This window comes from Durio zibethinus, chromosome 24 (genome assembly GCF_047325235.1).
Source record: "Durio zibethinus cultivar Kanyao isolate XHJ-2024 chromosome 24, ASM4732523v1, whole genome shotgun sequence".
NCBI lineage: Eukaryota > Viridiplantae > Streptophyta > Magnoliopsida > Malvales > Malvaceae > Durio > Durio zibethinus.
In genome coordinates, this window is record NC_143185.1 from 9,486,032 (window position 1) to 9,499,521 (window position 13,490).

General features: G+C 30.4%; 1 pseudogene across 1 annotated transcript; it reads right to left on the reverse strand.

Annotated features, from left to right (window-relative positions):
• Positions 1–281: 281 nt before the first annotated feature.
• On the reverse strand, positions 282–12,946 carry LOC111316362 (KDEL-tailed cysteine endopeptidase CEP2-like; annotated as a pseudogene). The gene is made up of 3 exons (XR_016333270.1): positions 11,683–12,946; positions 1,234–1,689; positions 282–845 (listed from the first exon to the last, which is right to left on the reverse strand). The product of XR_016333270.1 is annotated as a KDEL-tailed cysteine endopeptidase CEP2-like (transcript).
• Between the last annotated feature and the right edge of the window lie 544 nt (positions 12,947–13,490).

Genomic DNA, 13,490 nt, shown 5'->3' on the forward strand with positions numbered 1-13,490 from the left:
TGGCTATTCATTACTTATTTGAACATAATGCCTTATAGCATCAATTTAGAAATTACAAATTGTAGTTTTATTTTATCATGTTTTATTGCATTTAAATTTGTTAAAATAATTTAAAAAATAACACCTACAGCAACGTGCGGGAAGTAACCTTGCATATACTATTTTATACACATGTTTTGCACGTGAATATATATTTTTTAAATGTGTTATTAATATAATTATAAATATAAAATAAAACGGCTATAGTCAAGCAATTCCTAGTCAGTTCCTTAAAAATTTGTTCAATTCTTAGCGGGGTAACTAGCATCCATAGCAATACCACAAATACCCTCTTATCAGTGAAATCACGTTGCATCCTTACATAGCCAGATTCACCCCAGCTGGTTCCCCATGAATTCTTCACCGGCCTGTACTTCGTATCATTATCTTTTCCATAGCCAACTACTGTAACTCCATGGTTGAGTTGATTTCCACAAAATCCAGTAAAGACACCTTCGGAATAAAGTTGAAATTCATACCCTCTTGCTTCGATGGCAGCAGATACAGGCTGATAAGCAACTTTATCTTGTAGACTGTTCTCATTGTTTTCAGGTACTGTTTTATATCCACTAATTGTCACTACATCATTTCTAGTTTTGATATCGTCGCAGATGCATCTCCCTTGCATGAATAATTTTCCTCAGTGGTGATTACCCCTTCCTTTATAATGAATTCATATGCTTTTTGCATGTCGGTGTTGACGTCACAATCAACAAGCTCTTGTTCTGAAAGAGATATCAAATTTCCTGTTTTAACTTTTTTGATCCCTTCAATGGCTGCCATGGCTGAGAATGCCCAACAACTCCCTGGACATTAAGGCCACACACTAGCTTAAATTGTAAAGAGAGCCAACCATTAACCCAGCTAATTATTTTTGCTACAAATATTTAATATAGTTCAATGTTAAGATAATTGAAGGTATCATCTCATGAATTTATTGACTATCTTTTGTTTCTCGTTCTCCTATTTTCCTTTATGTCTCTTCCTTCTATAGTTGACTTGTGCTTTTAAGTTTTAACTTTGAATTCAGGATGATACTTGGCGCTAGAAGCAAACGGTCAGATCATATTCTGGAAACTAGTTAGAATTGACTGGAGAACTAAGCAAACAAGCACTTGTGCATGAAGTTAAAAATTAGTTTTGTAACTATATATCTAATAAAATAAAATTAATAAATAGAAACACAAGTCATACCACTGTTTCCTTGATCTTTGATTGGAGTTACGTCACCTTTCTTTCTCCAGTCTGTGCTTGTTGACAAATTGTAAGATTTGTCATGTTGGAAGCTCTTGCTGATCTCTCTTGGAGATCTCTGCTCCAGTAACCCAAATAGGTAGATCTGAACTCATCATTTGTCATGTCTGCAAATTTGTTGTAAGTCAGCTTGAATGATTGGTTTTCCAATTGATATGGTCAATGAATTGAGAATTGGATTGATAAATCCCAAAGCGCAATGTCCATCATCCTTATTCTTGTACTTTCAGCTGTGTCGGACAAGCCATCTTTCATATCTTTTTTCCATATCTTTTGGATCATATTTTTCATGCCTGTTGTTTTTGGACCGTACCCATGAAGACATCCATAATGCGCACACATGTAAAAGAGTGAAACCAGCATTGTCCGTCATCACTGGCAACTTTATCACAAAAGCTGGAATGCATATAGAGTACACCAATTTAGTTTGTGCTTATAAATAAAGGGCTTGAGTGACAGATTTTATACTTGTCTTGGATACGCATTTCGATTCATTTATTATGTGCTTATATATGCATTTGTTTCATGATTTTCACTTAAGTTTTTGCTGTTTGTTCATGTTCTTTGCACTTGTGAATTTGAACATGGCAAGTCTTCTATGTTTTTGCAATCAAGCTATTCTTGATGGATTGCATACCGGTTTTGATAAAGACAACAGAGGCAAGCAACTTAGATATCGAAGCAGGTTCATTGGGAATTCTTAATCCAAAGCAAAACTGGTGCTGGCTGAGACAAAATTGAGGTGACGATAACAATTTGTGCTTTGATTCCCCGGACCTAACAATTTTAAATACAATACGATAATACGATACAAAAGTAATTCAAAAAAAAATGTATATATGTTTTAAAATATGTATATTGTATTTATTCATATCGGCATTAATTTTGATATAATACAATTTGTATCTTCTATGGTTAAATATGAGTAAGATATAAAAAATACGTTTAAATAAAATATATTGTTAAAACTTTTAAGTTCGTAAATTTATCATTAAACAATATTAGAAGTCATCATTAATCTTTTTTATTTAAATGCAATTGGTTACCTAATTGAATTTGTTCTATTTTAAAAAAAAAAATTTCAAATTTGATTTGATTATTTTTAAAAGGTAGATTTTAGTTTATGAAATCAAAATTAGATTTGAGAGTATGGTTACATTTAAGGAATGTTATAGCACTCTTACATCATCTATCAATAGATGGTACCATATTATCCAAAAGTCTTAAAACATTTTTATAATTTATCAAATAATTTAATATTAAAAATTATTTTAAAAATTATTATAATAGTTTTGTAGCAATTTAAGAAAATTTTTTCACCTCTGGAATATTCTTAGAAACTAGTGGTCCACTTTGAAGAGGTTCCATTGTTGGATTCATTAATATATTTTAGATTTAAATCTTCCAATAGTTGAAGGGAATTATGCATCATTATATAGACTTAAAGCAGTTAAATTTTAAAAATTTTAGTTCTCTAAAGCCATGATCAATCAATAAGATTATACAAACAACATATATATACCAACATGCATAGTCACGACTAAGGGTGTTCCCTTGAATGCCAAAAATTTCTTGGTTCAATTTGGTGACAATCCAAATAAATTCCAAGCCAAGAAGCTGCCTAAGTATTCACCTCTAATGGTGATCCACATAAACTCTTATGAAAGAACCTTTTCTAAGGTTTGGTAAACCCAAAGCCACATTCTAGCTAGTAAGTGTTTGCAAGATGTCTTGTATTTTCTTAAGTGAACCTTCTTTCTCTTTTTTTTCTTTTTTTTTTTTTTGTTTCTATTCTAGATACTTAGTTGGTTACAGGATGGGGCAGCTTAATGTTTCTTTTATAGGGAAAGCATTTGGCCACATGAAGTTGAATGCCTGGAATGCAAATTTTCACAATTAATCCTATGTTAGCCAAATGTACCAAACAATGGAAACTCCTTCTCTTATTTTTATTTCCTCTATTTTTGGTCATACGAAAATCAAATTAAATTTAACTTAATTTGTCACAATTTTAATCTTTCACAATTGTTTTATTGTGTGTGACCATTAGATTTTTTAGCATATTGGCAATAAACACAAGTATTGTCAGCCTTAGTATTCAACTATGGATGAAACAAACTTTTTGTCTTCATCACCAATTCTCTAATTAGCTAATCTTATGTTTTATAGATCATGATCAATGCTAACTTCATTACCATAATCCCCAATTGCTAAAAAAAAATCAATATAGCTTAACAATCTATTTGTAAATGGTCTTAGTGTATAATTAATATTATTTCATCACATAGTATCTCGATTTAAACATTGAGTATGATTTAGTGTCTACTCAATCTTATTCAACCATGTTAAGTCTGATCCTTGACATTAATTCATAAATAAGTTTTAAAACAATTCTAAACTCTTATTTCACTTAGGCCAAAAATTTCTGAAGTTAATTCAATCAAAGATTAATTAAGATACTCTCTTGATCACATCAAGTGATGAATCCCTTGTTAATTGTTTCATGCATCTTCATATGCCTCATCTTATACCTAACAATACTCAGATTAGAGCATTATTGATTAGAACCATAAGTAAAGTCCAAGTATAACATTCATCATATAAGATTATTAGTAATCTCAAGTTAAACGATTATTTAGATAACTATCACTTAAAAATGTAGCTATAAACACTATGTGAACTATCATATAATATTCTTATATCAAGTCATGTTCAGTAAACTTGTTTTTGTAACAAGCACCCATATGTTAGCTTAATTTTATCCAAACTTCAACCTATGAGATCAGTTTCTTGCTTCATAAGCAAGAGTATAACCACAAATTAGTCTCAACAACTTTTGTCAATGTTTTCTTATTGATAAAATATCAACTAGGAACAATTTTGAAACATATAGCTTTTATGTAATGATGATCTTATAATTACAATCTTATTGTAATTCCTTTGCAAAGCTTTGTTTATATTCCAAAGACTTTATCATATAAGTAACAACATTAAAATATATGTAAACAAGCTCAATGATAAAGAAATAAGACCTTTATAAGATATCATATATCAAAGTACTATAAATATGATAATATTTTAGCCAAAATATGATTCTTTTTAAAGGGCAAATACGAATAATCTCCCACTTGCACTAAAGTCAATCATTCATGTATCTAATACCATATTTGACTACATGCTTATCATATTTTTGCTAGGACAAAACTTTAGTAAGAGGATTAGCAATGTTAACTTAATGGGTACTCGTTCAATTTTAACATCACCTCTAGAAACAAAGTCTCTAATGAGATGATATGCCTTAATACATGTTTAGATCTTTGATGAGACCTTGGTTCTTTGGCTTGAGTGATAGCTATATTGTTCATAATAAACTGTTACAAGATCAAATACTACGAACAAGGCTTAGTTCAGTTATGAACTTCTTGATCCAAATAGCCTCTTTTGCAGCCCCAAATACATATATGTATTTGCCTTTGGTTATAGAGTCTATACTTGTACTTTGTTTGGAACTTTTCAAACTCATTGCTCTACCATTCAGAGTAAAAATATAGCCATTTTGATACTTGCTACCATTCTTGTTGGATTGAAAGCTTGCATCACAATAACTCTCAACAAGGAGTTTGACTCCACCATAAACAAAAAACACATCCTTAGTTCTTCTCAAGTACATAAGTATTGTTTTCATGACCTTTTAGTGACATTCACCTGGATTTGCTTGATATCTACTTGTTAAGCTTAAAGCATATAAGATATCAGGTCTTGTGCATAGCATTACATAAATAATGGATCCAGTTGTTGAAACATATAGAACCTTATTTATGCTATCTTTCTCAATTTGTATTTTAAAACACATATCCTTGAAAAAATTTATGCCATGCGATACTAGCAAGAATCTCTTTTTGGATTTTTTCATGCTAAACCTTTTAGCATTTTGTCTATATATCCAAATTGTGAGAGACCAAGCAACCTCTTTGATCTATCTCTATAGATCCTTATGCCCAGCATATATGTTACTTCTCTCAAATCCTTAATGAAAAACTTCTTTGATAACCGTATCTTGGTAGATTATAGCATGGGTATATCATTTACTATAAACAATATATCATTCACATATAGCAATATGAAAATGATTTCACTCCCACTTATCTTTTTGTATACACAATGTTCATTTACACTTTTATGAATTCAAATTCTATAATTGCTTTATCAGAATGTATATTCCAACTCCATGATGCCTGCTTAAGTCCATAGATAGACCTTTGAAGCTTACACACCATGCTAGCATTTTTTTTAGATTCAAAACCTTCAAATTATGTCATGTACGCATCCTATTACAAATTCTCATTATGGAATGTTGTTTTAATATCCATTTGCCATATCTCATAGTCATGGTATAAGGCAATAGTAAGCAAAATCCTAATAGATTTTAACATGGCTACTGGTGAACAAGTTTCATCAAAATCAACTCTATGTTTTTTATTATAACCTTTTACAACTAGCTTGGCTTTGTACGTTTGTATATTGTCATCTATGTTGGTTTTCTTCTTAACCCACTTGCACCATATGGGTTTTATCCCTTTGGATAGTTCCATTAAAGTTCATAGTTGGTTTGCATGCATGGAACCATTTCAGATTTCATGGCCTTATGCTATTTCTTAGAATCAATATCTAACATTATTTTTTGATAGGTAGTAAAATTATCATCTAAGATAAACTCATCATTGTCTACAAAAAATCCATATTTCTCAAGAGCTTGGTGAGTCTTAATTGACTTACGGAGTTCTTATGTACTTTGAGCTTTCGATTGTGAATTTAAAGCCTTAGCCATTAGTTCAAGTTTCATTCTTGAGTCAATTTGTGTTTCTTAAACTTTTTCAAATTTTACTTTACCCTTATTGTTCTCTTCAAGGTAAACTCTTTTTTGAAAAAGATAGCATGTCTAGAAATAAACACCTTTTGTTCCTCACACTTGTAGAAATAATATCCAATAGTTTCTTTTAGATATCCTATAAATTTACGCTTAATCAATCTAGCTCCAAACTTGTCAGCTTGTGTATGCTTCATATAAGCATCACATCCCCAAATTCTTATGTGTGACAAGTAAGGTCTTTTACCTTTCCACATATTATATATTGTCTTGTCAATGGATTTAGATGGACTATATTTAGAAGATAGGCAGTTGTTTTAAGTGAATAACCCCAAAAAGATATAGAAAATTTTGAATTGCTCATCATGGATAGAACCATGTCTAACAAGGTTCTATTTCTCTTATTAAAAATTCCATTGTGTTGTGGTGTTCGACGTAAGAGTCTATTGTGAGAGAATCCCATTCTTTTTTAGATAACCTAAAAAATTTTGGCTTAAGTATTCAGCACCTTGATCAGATCTAAGTGTCATGATACTTTTACCAATTTTTTTTTCAACCTCCATTCTAAATTCTTTGAACTTTTCAAAGGATTCAAACTTTTGTTTCATTAAATACACATAATCATATCTTGTATAATCAGCAGTGAATATAATGAAATATGAGTATCTTCCTCTAGCATTTATGTTTATTGGGCCACATACATCTCAATGTATTAGTCCAAAAACTAAACTGGCCACATACATTTAAAATACCCAAGAATATGTGTCAAGAAACGATAGATTGATCTCAATCATAAACATACCTAAAGTAAAAGTCTCTTTAGACTTCTTTACCTTCAAGTTTGCCAAGTAGACCTTACAATTCATCTTTCGATGACCTTTTTTACCATAATGGTGACATGCACTCTTGTCCTTGTTAATGTTGCTAGCAGGCTTGATAGCCTTGCTTACATCACTTTTCTTATCAACCTTCTTACTTTTTTTTCTTCTTGTCCTTAGATGAAGAAACTAGAATAGAGCCTTAGGCTTTTGATTCTTAATGGACTTTTCAATAATGTCTAACATATTCATCAATGATGGTAATGTTACTTCCATCTAAAGCATATTGAAGTTTATTACAAATTGTGAAAAGCTACTAGGAAAAAATGACAAGATCAAGTTAACACTCAACTCATGATCCATCACCAATCTTAATTATCTAAATTTTTCAATCCAATTGATCATCTTGAGACAATGTACTTTGACTAAAGTGCTTTCAAACATCATTATTTCGAATAATTCTTTAGAGGTCACAAACCTCTTAGTCTGCTCTTGTTTGTCAAACAATTCTTTAAGGTATAGAATAATTGTTGAAGCATCCATATTCTCATATTGCCTTTTTCAACTCAAGAGTCATCGTAGCCACCATGATACATGCGACATGATCAACATGATTTTTATGGGTTTTTAAACCCACCCTCCACACTACATCATCAGCACTAGCATTTGGTTTCAATGGAATCGGTTCATCAAAAAACATAAACCATTTTCCCTTACTTTAAGACAAGCTTCAAATTACGGTACTAATAATTAAAGTTAGGCCCTGTAAGCTTGTTAGCATCAAGTATGCTATAAAGTGACAAGTTATTACTCATTTTACAACCTATAAAATATGAACAAGTGTTAGTCATTTTGTTCAATACCAATATAGATAAGGTCCAAATCTATATATTGGTTGGTCCCACTATTTTAATCTAATTGACAGCCCTCATGATCAATTCAAAAAAATCATATATTTTTAGTGGGCTAGAATCCCATTTAGTTTATCATAACCTTGAGGTTTGTCTTAATAAGCCATGATAAGTAAATTAGGTAGATAACTTACTTATCAATCACATCCCTATGTGACTTCTAGATCAATTGGGTAAAAACTCTTTGTCTAATCACTTCTTATGTGTTTCGCCTAATCATAGATTCTATCACTAAATGGTCGTATCTGGACAATACACTGATAGTTAAGTAAGACCCATTAACCATAACACAACCTTATTTTGAATAATGAGTGCTTTGAGTTTTATCTCAACATGCCCCATTAATAGAAAGTTTAGTTGTTTATGTTAATGGAAGGCATCAAGACTTAATATTTTTCATAAGGGATTTTTTATTCATCATAGGTCTCATTAAGCATGCATAAGAATTCATCATATATCCAATACATGTAATCTTATCATGCATCTCATAATTATACATGGCGTTTATCACATATAAATTATAGCATGTGTAACAATAACTCAATATAGCATACACGGTATTTATCTTATAACTAACATGCATACTACAACAATCATTATGTTGGTTCAAATTCATGATCTTGCACATCTATTCTTTGAATCAATATCAATATCATATATCAATCATCATTCCAACTCATTGTGATGCAAGGCATAGACATATTTAGCTAGCATGACCAAATATGTTTAACTATTATCTTACAAACATGTAATTTGCAATCATAATTTTCTAAAAATTAAGGAATTAGAATTTTACTTGAATTCTAATCTAACATGGTTGATATCACTCTAAACCATTTAGGAATGCCAATCAATTAAAGTTAAGTCAAATTACATACATTGGGATTTTTCTAGTCCAACTAGGGGTTGTAGTGAAATAGTTTTTTATTAATTAGAAGCTCTTAACAATTTAGAAAGTCCAATTCAATTTGGATTTTATATAAAATCTTATTTTCTCAAACCCAAACTATTTAGGAATCCAAATTCAACAAAAAATAACACCAATCTAAGGCTTGGCCAAAATCTAAGAAGGAAAGCAAGTTGTAACTAGGGTAGCTTTTACAAAAACTAGGTAGTTTCGACCATCTTTTGCTGTGCCGCCCCTACTAGCCACTATCTAAGAGTTCTAAACTCTTTCCCATGCTTTCTTATGCCTTTGGTCATTGTTCTTGAATCACAAGTAACAATTACTTTGACTTTTATAAAACCAGTCCACTAAACTTAGTGATCAATAAAGTAAATCTTGAAATTTTAGTGAATAAGTTTTCTAAGATTCCCAATATTGATTACCAAATAGATTTTCATTATAATCTTAGTAAGCAAGTTTTTAAAGTATCCTAACTTTTAAAAAGACCAGCTGTATCAAGAAACTAATTACCGTAATCATATTAGGGTAACCACGCATCATATGCATATTTTACATGCCTAGCCACCACTAGTAGATTTCTATGTTGAACTTGTCATCAATTTTGAGTGACCAAATCAACTCCAAAAATTCTAAAATTTTTACATACTAATCATCAATATGTCTATTTTCATATGTTAAAATTTTGTAGCCAAATAATGTACTTGGAGTGAGAAACAATTTTCGTATTATCACTACAATAGAATTTTTCTAATATGGATAGATTGCAAACAAAAAATTCATTGTACATGCAAACGATATCCATAAACCAATAATATTCAAACCGAATCAACCTAAGACATCATGTTTTAATATTCTAAAAGAATCTAACCAAAACAACATGAAAAAAATTAATTTTCTAGTCTCTACATCATGATAACAAATTACAATCAAAACAGTTTTGATATCATGAATAACGAAACAAACTTCTAATTCGTATAATCTATATTGAAAAAGTTTTGATACTGTTTGAAGGGAGTTCTGATACTGTTTAACTCCCTTAAGCCAAGATCAATCAATAAGATTATACAAATAACATATATATAAAAACATGTATAATTTTGGCTAAAGGTGTTATCTTGAATGCTGAAAATCTCTTAGTTAAATTTGGTGACCTTCCAAATAGATTCGAAGCCAAGAAGTTGTATAAGTGTTTAAGTTCTAATGGTGATCCACATGAACTCTTATGAAAGAACCTTTTTTAAGGTTTGATAGAAACCAAAGCCATACTCTAGCTAGTAAGTGTTTACAAAACCTTTTGTATTTTCTTAAGTGAAACTTCTTTATCTTTTTTGTTTTTACTCTAGATACTTGGTTACAATAGGGGGCGGCTTGGTGCTTCTTTCATAGGGGATGCATTTGGCCACATTAGGTTTAATGCTTAGAATATAAATTTTTACAATTAACCCTATGCTAGCCAAATGTACAAAATAAGGGAAACTCTTTCTCTTGTTTTTATTTCCTCTATTTTTGGTCATACTAAAATCAAATTAAGCCAACTTAATTTGTTCGAATTTTAATCTTTCACAATTATTCCTATTATGTGTGAACCAGTAAGTTCTTTAGCATGTTGTCAATAAACACAAGTATTGTAAGCTTTAGTATTTGGTTATGGATGAAACAAACTTTTTATCTTTATCATAAATTCTCCAATTAGCCAATCTTATATTTATAGATCACGATCAATGCTAACTTCATTGCCATGACCTTTAATTGCTAAAGAAAAATGAATATGGCTTGACAACTTTTCTGTGAATGATCTTAGTGTATAATTAATATTCTTTCATCATATAGTATCTATGTTTGAACATTGAGTATGGTTTATTGTCTATTCAATCTTGTTCAACCATGTTAAGTTTTATCTTTGACATTAACTCACAAATAAGCTTTAGAGCACAATTCTAAACTCTTATTTCACTTTGGCTGAATATTTCTCAAATTAATTCAATTAAGACTAGTTGAGATACTCTCTTGATCACACAAAGTGATGAATCTCATCTTAGATTACTTCATACATTTTCATATGCCTCATATTATACCCAACAATACTCGACTTGAGCATTCTTGGTTAGAACCATAAATAAAGTAAAGTAAAAATATAACATTTATTATATAAGATCATCAGTAATATCAAGTCAAAAGATTACTTATACAACCATCACATGAGAATGTTGCTATAGATGCTATGTGAACTACCTATAGCATTCTAATATTAAGTCATATTCAGTGAACTTGTTCATGATTATGCTCTTACTTCAACCTATAAGATTAATTGTTTGTTTCATAAGTAAGCGTATAATCATGTGCTAGTCTCAACAACTTTTATTAATGTCCTCTTATTGATAAAATATCGACTAGAAACAATTTTAGAACATATAATTTTTATGCACTGATGATATCATAATTACAATTTCATTATAATTCCATTGCAAAGCTTTATTTATATTCTTAGAACTTTATCATATAAACATCAATATTGGTAAGATTGAAAATTTTTTTTCATAAAAACTTTTTTAGGCTTCTAATGGTTTAGTAAGACTTAATTTAAATATTTAAATTTTCTAATAGGTTGGTAGATTGACAAATTATTTTTAATGAAATTTTATTATGAAAAATTTCAATAGTTTAGTAGAATTCATAATTTGAAATATATATATTTTTAAATTAACAAAAAATCCTTTAAAAATTTGATAAGATTGTCTCAAAATTAATCTTTTTAAAAATTATTTTCAGATCAATTCTAATTTTTCCTTTTTTTTCAAATAATTTATAAATATATTCCATATCTAAAAATTCTAATATGCAAAATAAATATAAACTAGTGGATAAAAAATAAATAAAAAAAATTACCAGGGTTTAAACTCAAACCAAGAGAAGTCGCAAATCGCGTAGGTCAAACAAATAGGATGACTTCCAGCCCAGGCCCAAAATCCAAAGCTGGAATTAACGCAGGACGGGTCTGAATCAGGTAGCCTAATGGGGCAAGGTCGGGTCCTATGGGTGGGCCTCAGGTTGGAAATGGGCTGAAGCACGGATCTTTCCTTCCCTATCGAAACGTAACATTTCTTGCTGCTATAAAGACCAAAATTTTCTTTCTTGTGTGATTTTTCACATTTTAGTGTCTCTCTCTAAAAGACAACATCTCCTTCTTCCTAAAAGGTTGCCAGAAGCTTAAATGCCTTCCCAGAATCCGGTGTATCACAGCTGTCGTCCACCGACATTTCGCTACTAGCTTCCAGTGACGGCCTGTTCTTCCTTTTTCTTGGTTGTGCCTCCTTCCTTTACTGTAGCAACTTAAATCTCCCAAAAAGAAAAAAATCCCTTGCCCTTGCTTTTTCTAAACCTTCACCGCCTGCCAAGTCCTAAAACAACTCGCCCAAAGCTTTTCCTTCAGTCTTGTCTACCTCCTTTCTTTCTAACTTTAAACTATGTTGAAATCCCTAAAAAAAATTAAATCTCACCGTCCAGAGATCATAAAATCCTAGTTGCTGCTACTTTGTCAGGCTGAACTCTTTTTCTTTTGCAAATTAATTTGTTGTGCATCAACTCTCTTGTGTCTTGAGTGGGTCAGAAATTGGTGATTCTTGTGGCGGTGATAGTGGGTGGGTTTGGCTTGGCAATGAGATAGGTAGGTTAGTTTTCGGTTACTAGTCTAATCTGCTGAATTGTGGTATTGAAGCTCTCGGCTAAGGATTTTTTTGCTCACGAAAATTCCCATGTATTGTTACTTCACTTCTCTTGATTGCAGTGTGTTGATAGTGGTCCTGTGTTTTTGACAATAGGTAATTGGTGTGAAGACTTGGTAAGGGAATTTGCTAGGAATTTGCTAGGAATTTGGCTGATGGGTGGTGGGACCAGTGTGGTGATTTAGAGGCCTAGTAAAGGGTGAATGTCTATACTTAACTGCCAAAATTTCCCCCACCCAATTACTGATGCTGATTGTTATTTTTATAGGCACACAATTTCGATTGGAATTTCTCTAAAACAGATGAGAATTTGCATAGGGTTACGAATTTCATCGTTGAAGAGATTCAATTCAAAAACAGCTTTATCACCAAAGAAATTCAATCCCAATCTTTTCAGCTTCTTCTCAAGATTTTTTTTTTTAATTTTTAAATTCCCTTTTTTATTTTTTTTTTAGGAAAATTCTTTAGAAAGAAGCAAAATGAAAACTAAAAAAATTGAAATATAACAACTAAGCCCCACACTCCAGGTTCAAAAAAAAAAAAAAAATTCTAAAAACAGTTCAATTTGGGCTTTAAATTCTGATAAGCCCACAACTTAAATAACAAATTAAGAACAAAAAATGATGACACGAAAATTTAAACGAAAATATCTTGTATAAAATAAAGTATTTATAATTTTTTTACATATTTTTTATAAAATAAAAATTGTATTAAAATATAGATATCCTTTAAGTCCAAGTATGACTTAAAATAAAAACTTAGAGATTTTTAACTGAAATAAAGATTCTAACTTAAAATTTAAAGATTTTTAACTTGAAATTTAAATATTCACAATTTAAAAGTTAAAGATTTACAATTAAATTCAAAGGTTATGGTTTACAAGATTTTAAAGATTCCTAAGGTCTCAAAGAATTCAAAAATTCACAAAAACTCAAAAGTTCATTAGATTTTAAAGGTTTGTAGGAATTAAAA